The sequence below is a fragment of the Sciurus carolinensis genome, chromosome 11, assembly GCF_902686445.1.
Source record: "Sciurus carolinensis chromosome 11, mSciCar1.2, whole genome shotgun sequence".
NCBI lineage: Eukaryota > Metazoa > Chordata > Mammalia > Rodentia > Sciuridae > Sciurus > Sciurus carolinensis.
In genome coordinates, this window is record NC_062223.1 from 58,080,019 (window position 1) to 58,090,438 (window position 10,420).

The following is a 10,420-nucleotide window of genomic DNA, read 5'->3' on the forward strand; positions in this document are numbered from 1 at the left end:
CCCCCCCTTAGAAAGGCAGAAATGAGAGAAGGTTTAGTCCCACCAGCACCATTTTATCCTATAACAGTGATTTATGCCTGTTTAAAGGGAGTTCTGGGTGGTCCAAGATGGCGGACTAGAGGGTGACTGCATCTCCTGTCACTCCAGAACCCAGGATTCAAGAAGGGGAGGCATTGAGAGACCAGACTAAAATAGAGCCATGGGGTGAGTCTCCCCCACCGGGTGAAGCTTGGCCTGGGCGGCAGACCCAGATAGGGGTGGCTTATCAGAGCAGGACAGGGCAGTTAGAGTCTTCCCCAAGTAGTCCTGCTCCCTCCGGCGGTGGGCTCCTCCCACACAGCCAGCTTCTCGGAGCAGGCCCCCCAGTGAGAGCCTTTCTGCACAGAACCAGCTCCAAGTCCCGGAGACAGTGGTGAGCTCCGGGCCACAGGCAGCTTCAGGGACCAGAACAGGGCAGCCATTGTAGAGGTCTTTCATCTCTTTTGTTAGATTAATTCCCAAGTATTTTATTTTATTTTTTGAGGCTATTGTGAATGGAGTAATTTTCCTAATTTCTATTTCAGAGAATTCATCACTTATGAATAAAAATGCATTAGGTTTATGAGCATTGATTTTATATCCTGCTACTTTACTGAATTTATTTATGAGTTCTAGAAGTTTTCTGGTGGAATTTTTCAGCTCCCCTAAATATAATCATGTCATCAGCAAATAGTGATAGTTTGAGTTCTTCTTTTCCTATTCATATCCCTTTAATTTCTTTGGTCTGCCTAATTGTTCTGGCTAGAATTTCAAGGATGATGTTGAATAAAAGTGGTGAAATGTTGGGAGAAATCCTAGTTCTTGGCTGGCAGAAGTGAAGGTCTCAAGTGTGTAAGGAAAACTTGTAGAGGGAACGCGATAGTCCTTGAAACTCTAGCCAGAGCAATTAGACAGACCAAAGAAATTTAAGGGATACGAATAGGAGAAGAAGAACTCAATCTATCCCTGTTCGCTGATGACATGATTATTTATTTAGAGGAACCAGGAAATTCCACCAGAAAACTTTTAGATCTCATAAGTGAATTCAGTAAAGTAGCAGGTTACAAGATCAATGCTCATAAATCCAATGCATTTTTATACATAAGTGATGAATCTTCAGAAAGAGAAAATAGGAAAACTACCCCATTCACAATAGCATCGAAAAAAATAAAATACTTGGGAATCAATCTCACAAAAGAGGTGAAAGACCTCTATGATGAGAACTACAGAACACTAATGAAAGAAATTAAAGAAAACCTTAGAAGATGGAAAGATCTCCCATGTTCTTGGATAGGCAGAATTAATATTGTCAAAATGGCCATACAACCTAAAGTGCTATACAGATTCAAAGCAATTCCAATTGAAATCCCAATGATGTACCTTACAGAAATAGAGCAAGCAATTATGAAATTCATCTGGAAGAATAAAAAACCCAGAATAGCTAAAGCAATCCTCAGTAGAAAGAGCGAAGCAGGGGGTATCGCAATACCAGATCTTCAACTCTATTACATAGCAATAGTAACAAAATCGGCATGGTATTGGTACCAAAATAGACAGGTAGATCAATGGTACAGAATAGAGGACATGGACACAAACCCAAATAAAAACTATTTTCTCATACTAGACAAAGGGGCCAAAAATATGCAATGGAGAAAAGATAGCCTCTTCAACAAATGGTGCTGGGAAAACTGGAAAGCCATATGCAACAGAATGAAATTAAACCCTCATCTCTCACCCTGCACAAAACCCAACTCAAAATGGATCAAGGACCTCGGAATCAGACCAGAGACCCTGCATCTTATAGAAGAATAAGTAGGTCCAAATCTTCAACTTGTTGGCTTAGGATCAGACTTCCTTAACAGGACTCCCATAGAACAAGAAATAAAAGCAAGAATCAATAACTGGGATAGATTCAAACTAAATAGCTTTCTCTCAGCAAAGAAAACTATCAGTAATGTGAATAGAGAGCCTACAGAGTGTGAAAAAATCTTTGCCACTCATACTTCAGATAGAGCGCTAATTTCCAGTATATATAAAGAACTCAAAAAACTCTACACGAAGAATACAAATAATCCAATCAACAAATGGGCTAAGGAAATGAATAGACACTTCACAGAAGAAGATGTACAAGCAATCAACAGATATATGAAAAAATGCTCAACATCTCTAGTAATAAGAGAAATGCAAATCAAAACCACCCTAAGATTCCATCTCACCCCAATTAGAATGGTGATTATGAAGAACATAAGCAACAATAGGCATTGGAGAGAATGTGGGGAAAAAGGTACACTCATACATTGCTGGTAGGGTTACAAATTAGTGCAGCCACTCCTGAAAGCAATATGGAGATTTCTCAGAAAGCTTGGAATGGAACCACCATTTGATCGAGCTGTCCCACTCCTTGGCCTTTACCCAAAGGACTTAAAATCAGCATACTACAGCAATACAGCCACATCAATGTTCATAGCTGCTCAATTCACCATAACCAGATTGTGGAACCAACCTAGATGCCCTTCAATTGATGAATGGATAAAGAAACTGTGGCATATATATACAATGGAATATTACTCCGCAATGAAGAATGATAAAATTATGGCATTTACAGGCAAATGGATGAAATTGGAGAATATCATGCTAAGTGAGATAAGCCAATCTCAAAAAACTAAAGGACGAATTAAATCGCTGATAAGCGGATGAGGACATATAATGGGGGGTGGGAGGGGTTAGCATTAGGATTAGGGTTAGGTTTAGGGTTAGGGATAAGGAGGGCGGTAAGAATGGAGGAAAGAAGGACTGTATAGAGGCAAGGGAGGTGTGGGAGAGGTGGGGGGGAAGTGAAAAAATAATGAATCAAACATCATTGCCCTATGTAAATTTATGATTACACAAATGGTATGCCTCGACTCCATGTACAAATAGGGAAACAACATGTATCCCATTTGTATACAATAATATACAATAATATATATATATATCATATATATATATATATATATGGTAAATTTAATTGAGGAGGTGAGAGACCTATAAGCTGAAATCTATAAAATATTTTTTTAAGGAAATTGAAGGAGATGCAAAAAATGGAGAGATATTTCATGTTGATGGGGTGCGAGGATTAAAGTATTTAGTATATTTGAATTTATCACATTGTATGGAAAGTCTTGTTTTATATATGGGCACCTAAGTCCCAATTACATTCATTCAATATTACATGTTTTACTCACTACTTTAACAAGCAAACTATAAAATATATCACATTCACTTAGGCATTAGAACTTCAATTTCTAGAATTTTTATTATTCAACTTTTTGACTACAATGTTATGCTTATTAGGACTTAAAATTGTGTTTTAATCATCTTTGTTACTCTTCTATTTCAGAATATGTAACTGTGATGCATTTTCTCTCATTTTTAATGACCTCTTTAAGATAAAACCACCACCTGCTTAAACTGTCTCCTTGGCTGAGGTGGTGTTTCAGTTGAGACCTGGGATGTCCAGGAGTTCCAAGACATCCTTGCCAGTTGCTTGCACACCTGTCCAACCTGGTCCTCAGAACACACTCTCCCTCTGAAACCATGTTATCAAGTTCAACAGTGACTCCACAGAGTTAAATCAGAGGTCAGTTTATGTACCTCTCATCTGCTACTGACACTGTTTACAGAACCAAAGTCTCCATCACTTGGAATTCTGGAACAGCCCACTCTCCTGCTTTTCCCCTTTCTGAAATAGCTGCTCCTTCCCATATTTTACCCACTAATCTGATACTAAGTTTTACTAAATTCCCATTTCCATTTTTAATTCTGAGTCTTTTGATTCATTGACTAATTCTTCTATATTGGATACTGAATCCAATGCTTCATCCAGATTTTTAATAACGACCCCTTCAGAACTCTTCCCTTTTTCAATCTTAATTGGCTTTTTCTAGGAATGCTCCAGTCCTTTGGGGGTAATCTCCAAAGAGTCTATAATCTCATTTAGGTCACATTGATACTGTGGTTCCTGAAATAATGCCTATGACACAATGAGTCTGTATTAGTTTCCTAGGGCTGTAATAACAAAGTACTGTAGACTGGGTAGATTGAGCAGAAATTTCTTTTCCCACAATTTTGAAAGTGAGAAAACTGAGGTTTTGGTGCAGGATATGTCATTTTTTTCCTGACACGTTCCTCCTGTCCTTGTAGACATCAGCTACTCCTTTCTATACTTTCACATGGTCTTTCCTTTCAGTATCTCTGTCCTAATCTCCATTTCTTTTAAGGATACCAGTCATGTTGAATTAGGAAACACCATACTGATCTCATTTCTAATTCATTGCCTCTATAAAGATCCCCATCTTCCAGAAGCATCATATTCTGAGGTACTGAAGATAAGGTCTTCAGAATAGGAATTGGGGGAGAAAAACAATTGAGCCCATAACAGGAAGCCTGTTAAATATTAGCTAAATAAATTCTCTGAAAATTTCTTCTGAATATTTGAAACACATTTTTGTTAAAATTTCATCTTTCAAATGACTAATAGCTTGCTTTGACTAGTGCATGACATATAAGAAGGTAAGTTACAGGAGGTGAATTAAATTTAAATATCTATGTCAAATGAGGTAAGAAAATTTCATTAAGTGAGGGAAGAGACATGGTATTATTTGTGTGCCCAACTCTAATAAGGGGAAGTCAAATTGATCACACTGAGGAATTAAAACTAGGTGACAAATTTTATCATTCAGAGCAGATAATTATAAAAGAAAGAAGCATGGAGAGTTTAGAATGGGATGGCTAATAAAGAATAGGACTCAGGGATATTCCCTTTGTAAATGATTCTTTGAGATTGGGAAAGAGATCACACATACGAATGCATTATTTACATGATAAAAAATAAATACCCCAAAACGTGAGGACAAACCTTGGTGAGACTTGAAGACATATTCATATATTTTAATCTTATTTACAAAGCCCCACATTGCATGATCACATTGCTAACACGGCCATCTAGGGTTAGAGTGGCTATTAAAGATCCATAACAACAATGACTTTGAGGAATTTGAACTGGTTGGTATGAGAGAGTCTGAGAGGAAATGGAAGAGCAGTCATGAAATGTCTTGGTAATGGTCCATGCCTGGAGTGGCTCAGGTTTCTGACTTGCCCACGTATAGTACAGGAAAGAGCAGGTCTGTTCATCACGTTCATTGCTTTGTGGTCACCATTTCTCACTCCAATTCTTGTAGGTATATACTAAATAGAGAATGAAACAGGGTCCTCTGGGATCACTCAATTCTATAAAGGCTATCCCCCTTCATCCAGGGCAAATGCTGCAGCCATGTAGAAAAATGAACAAAATAAAAGGCAATATATCTAGAATTTGTTATTCCCATTTTGAATTATGATAATTTTTTCTAAATGCACATCCATTTTTCAACCTTCTGGTATTATATGTGGTTTCCTTCATGAAAAGGCAAGATAATGGGAATCTTTTTCTGGAAACTAGGTGCTGGCAGCCCTGACTGTTGAGTTTCAGAATGAGAATTACCAGAATTTTCCCCATTCTGATCCATCTCCTCGGAAGTTCTCCTAAATTCATCCTTTGGAAATCTGCTTTCCTAGAGAGAATGGAAATTTCTTCATGAATTTAAGGAACAAGGTGACCTCGCATCCAGTCATGAGCTGTTATGAACTCAATTTCACTGATTTACTTGCTTTTCAAAGTGATTCTATATTGAATATCTGAAAGGTATAAAGAAGAAAACAGATAGATCAATCTGAAATAATTGAGGACATTTCCATGAACAGACTATGTAGAAAATTCAGAAGGACTAAGAAGTTTACATTGCACAGTAAAGCATCCTAAGCAATAGTGCAACATCATTTCTCTTCTGGGTTTAAAATGACAAAGGAAGGAGCAGGTGCCAAAGAGAGCAGCCATTACTGCAGCTACAACAGCAGGAGACAATGACCAGATAGGAGAAGGAGCCCTGCCATTGTCAAGGGCCTGTGGGAAAATGCACTCCTTATTCATTAGAGTAAAATGTTTACTACTCTAATGGACACCAATTTTCATAAAGTCTTAGACACCAAAAAAAAATTTCACTCCTGAGCTAGAGGTTGCAACATAATCAGACATCAAAATTCCTTCCAGATTGCTATTACAATCACATAATATGTATCCTCACCTTGCTTGTCCTATAGTGTATCTGGATATATCATGATTCCTCCCGGAGGACCAGGAAAAGAGGGGAGACTATCTCCTATTAATCTCATGACCCAGGATTTGGTTACATTGCTTCTTCTCATATCCTCTGGGTCAGGACCTAGTAACACAGGGTTATAAGCAACATAAAAAACTGAAAAATAAGGTCTTTTTTCTGCTGTAATACTCTTAAAAATATTGTGAAAGATGGGAGAATTGATATTGGAGAAAACTAGCAGTTTCTACACTCCATGTCTCTCAGATTCTGCACTCATATTAAAATATAAGAGAAAACCATGAGAAAGTCATAAAAAGTGCTCCAGGAACTGTGTGCAGTGGTGCACATCTGTAATCCCAGAGGCTCTGGAGGCTGAGGCAGGAGGATCCTGAGTTCAAAGCCAGCCTTAGCAATTTAGTGAGGCCCTAAGCAACCTAGTGAGTCCCTGTCTCTAAATAAAATACAAAACAGGCTGGAATGTGTCTCAGTGGTTAAGTGCCCCTGACTTCAATCCCCAGTACCAACAAATAAAAGTGCTTGAGTAGAGCAGGGACTGGCATTGGAATGCCTCCTCTTGTTGTCATTTCAGAAAATTTAGGGTCTAATACTTATTAACTTCATAAAATAAGCAAGCATGTCCTTCAAAAAAAAAAAAAAAGAAAAGAAAGTAAGAAAGAAGAAAGACTAGAAAAGAAAATTTTGCTATCTGTTAAAGCCTGTCTTTTCTTGTATTAAGTGGGGATATTACAATAGATGGCCATTAAGGCACACAGGATTCATTACTAAAGAAATAAGCATGGTTTATGTCTTATTGAGCCTCTAATTTAAAGGAATCAAATACATCACATCCTAAAAACAGCTGTGTGAACTGTAAGTCCCTTGATTGCAAATAACACAGGTTCTATTTTTCCTCCCACATATTTTTCTGGCCAGTCGGGGATATGAAGTTTCTTTCTCTAAGGGAGCACATGATGGAGGCCATCACTTCAGTCCTGGATTCCTGCATATCTTCAGAAGACATACATTGTCTGTGCTCTTAGTGGCCTCATTTTCCTCTGAGTGATCTTGATTCTTCAGGCACGGCTCCCACTGCGAGACAACAATGGGTACCTGTATTATCTATTCCTAACTAACGTTCACCCATCCTTCTTTTGTTCTTTATTTGAGTGATTTCTCTTCCTCTCTGTTTCTGGAATGTGCTTAAGCTAGGCTTTATTTTCATCCACAATTTGACCACCATGTTACATATACAACATGGGAATTTCTCATCTACTTTTCCTGCATCCATGTGGGATCAGAACACAGAGGGTGTGAGTCACAAGGGCTGGACTGGGGGAAGGCTATGAGGCAGCACTGCAGGGTTCAGATTCACAGTGTATGAGGTCAAGGACTAAAAACACAACCTGTTTGTAGCACAATTTAATCTTCTGTAAAATGGGAAATACCAATTCTTACATTATTGATTTTTCACAGAATTCAAAGATGGAAAGCCAGGTATATTCTCAAGCACATGCCAGTTGATTTCCACTCAGGTAGGAGCTTGTCCTCTCTCCCATTTGAAATTTGTATGAGAAACTCTATTTTATTCAAGCTCTGAACTTCTACAACTCCTACAGACACTTGACAAAAACCTTTGATCTCTAAAGTAACTCTGGCAGAGAAAATGAAGAACATTTCTACTGTACACACCCCAGAGCACCACTTAATAGTCCTCCACAGACACTCCAATACTTATCTCTCTCTTCAGTGGCACTCAGACCCTACATTGCTTATTTGTTTCTCATTGGTGCTGCTACACAACTCAGTTAAATACAAATTTCACTCCCATAGTGGATGAAAATGCTTTTAGGTGCTCATTAAAGTCATTTTGAGGCTTCACTTTAAATGCATTCAGTGCTCAATTAATTTCTTTGGTTACACAAAAGGAGTGCTAAACACACCCAAAATATTTCACTAAAATAATGACAATATAAAGTTACTTTCATTTAATGTTTTATGCATTTTTTAATATTTTTTGTTGAATTTTCATTCCAACAAAATCTTCACTATGGTTAGACTCCTCTTTCTCTCATGCATTCAAAGAATGAATATGAATACACAAGACGCTGCACATAGAACTAGATGCTGGAAATACAAACACTGCTTCTGTCTTCACTGACACACTTGAGTCACTTCTAGTTCATCAGGCCAAGACATCTTCCCACCTGTCCAAAAAGAACCCACATTCCCTTCTGGGCCCTAAAACAAGGTCTTCTTATGTTCCTAGGAAGGAACATCTATTAGTCATGGTGGTGTCATGGCCACCTCTACATTTTTATGAATTCCTGAACCTGAGAGAAAATTTCTGAAAGCTGCCACACTCAGTGGTACTTCTCTCCTTTGCTAAAGGATGTTGATTGGGGACGTTGGGAATAGAATTTCCCATGCAATGGAGAATCTGCTCTGCAATGCAAAGTACAAACTTTAGAGAAGGTCAGAAGTAGGATTGTATCAGGTTCCAGGATCGTCAAGCCTTTGATAGGTTATGTAAACTCTGTAAATCTCTCTTTCCTCCCTTTTAACAGCCTGATAGTAAATTGAATGTAACAGTATGGTTCTGAGAATAGTAATCATGCACCAGATGCTCACATAGGAAAATGTTCCCTAGGGCAACATGGAAGTTTCTCAACATTAACCCAAACATCTCGACCTGAGGGATGGAACTCATACCAACAAATGGAAAGGACAGGACATTATGGCAACTTTTTCTTTTATATTTATTAAATTGTTGATGGGCCTTTATTTTACTTATTGATTTATATGAGGTGCTGAGAATCAAACCCAGTGCCTAACTTTTAACAAGAACAATCTGATCTAGAATGTGGTTATCTTCACCTTTGCCCAGGTTGTTCTGGTAGGTAATGTGGTTGTGCTGTGATTTCTGGGTTTTTACAGGCAGAGAAACACTACTCCATCTACATCCTCAACCTAACGTGTGTCTACTTTCTCTTCGCCAGCTGCAACATTATAGATTTCCTGCTGGGACTCATCAGAGATTTCCATTCCAACACTATCTTCCTCCAGGTCTTTGCCATGAATCACATTGTGTACATTGCAGGCCTCTGCATGTCAGTGCCACTAGTACCAAGCACTACCTGTCCTAACTGTGGCCTATCTGGAAACACTGCTGCCACCCAAAATACACTTCAGGTATGTGCATGCCCAACTCTGGGTCTGCTCATTGCTTCTGAGCATTCTGATCAGGTATTTTCATGGAATCCTGGATATAAAATATGAAGATCATACAAAAGACTTCAAAGCCTGTTGTCGTGCATCTAGGGTGTTCAATGCAATGCATCTAATATTTTTAGGTGTGAGTTGCTCTGGGTCCTGAATGGAACTGTTCTATAGATATTTTTTGTGGATTCTTGCAGATGTAGCTGAGTAGGCCTTATGTGAAAATCCAGCTCTTGTGTCAGACTTCTTCCCCTGAACCCTGTACACCCTCTTTAAAAGATTATTTTCTCCTTGTTAGGGGAAGTTATGGTTCGTCGATAACTGCCAGAAAAACGATCCGCAGACACAGGTCTCACACGAGGAACTTTTTATGCGGATGATTCATGTCCGCTGGGGAAGGGAAGAAGGAAAAGAAGAAGGAACATGGCGCATGGTTTCTCCTCATATTGGAATTTCGCAGACTGGGAGGAACCAATCACGGAGGAGAATTATTACAGACTGACTGATGGACCAATGACATATTAGAACGTAATGTGGGAGGCAGGAAGATTACAGCAATGTAAGTCGGAAATTCCTGTAACGGGAGAGGCGGGCGTAACGCAGATTGACAGGTGGTTGGGAGGCTGGATTCCTGTAACAGGATAGGTGGGCGGAACGCAGATTGACAGATGGTTAGGAGCCCAGGAATTCCTGTAGCAGGAGAGAAATGTGGCTTTATACCTTACATTCCCCCATTTCCTTTTTTATAAAAAAAAATTTTTTTTTTCTTTTTTTGGTACATGGATGAAGGTCAGTCTTCTGTAATTACTTCTTGCTGGGTGTGGACATAGAGCTGGTATCATTGTGGCAGGAAGAACTGGAGACTTGCTAGTTTCTCTGGAGGCACATCTGCAGCCAGGCTCCAATTTTTGTGAGAGCCTGATATTTCTGCAATACAAGTAGATTAATTGACATGGAAGTAAAAGACAGGGGGCTCCTCTTTTTGGCTGGCATTCTATTGGAAAGAAAAT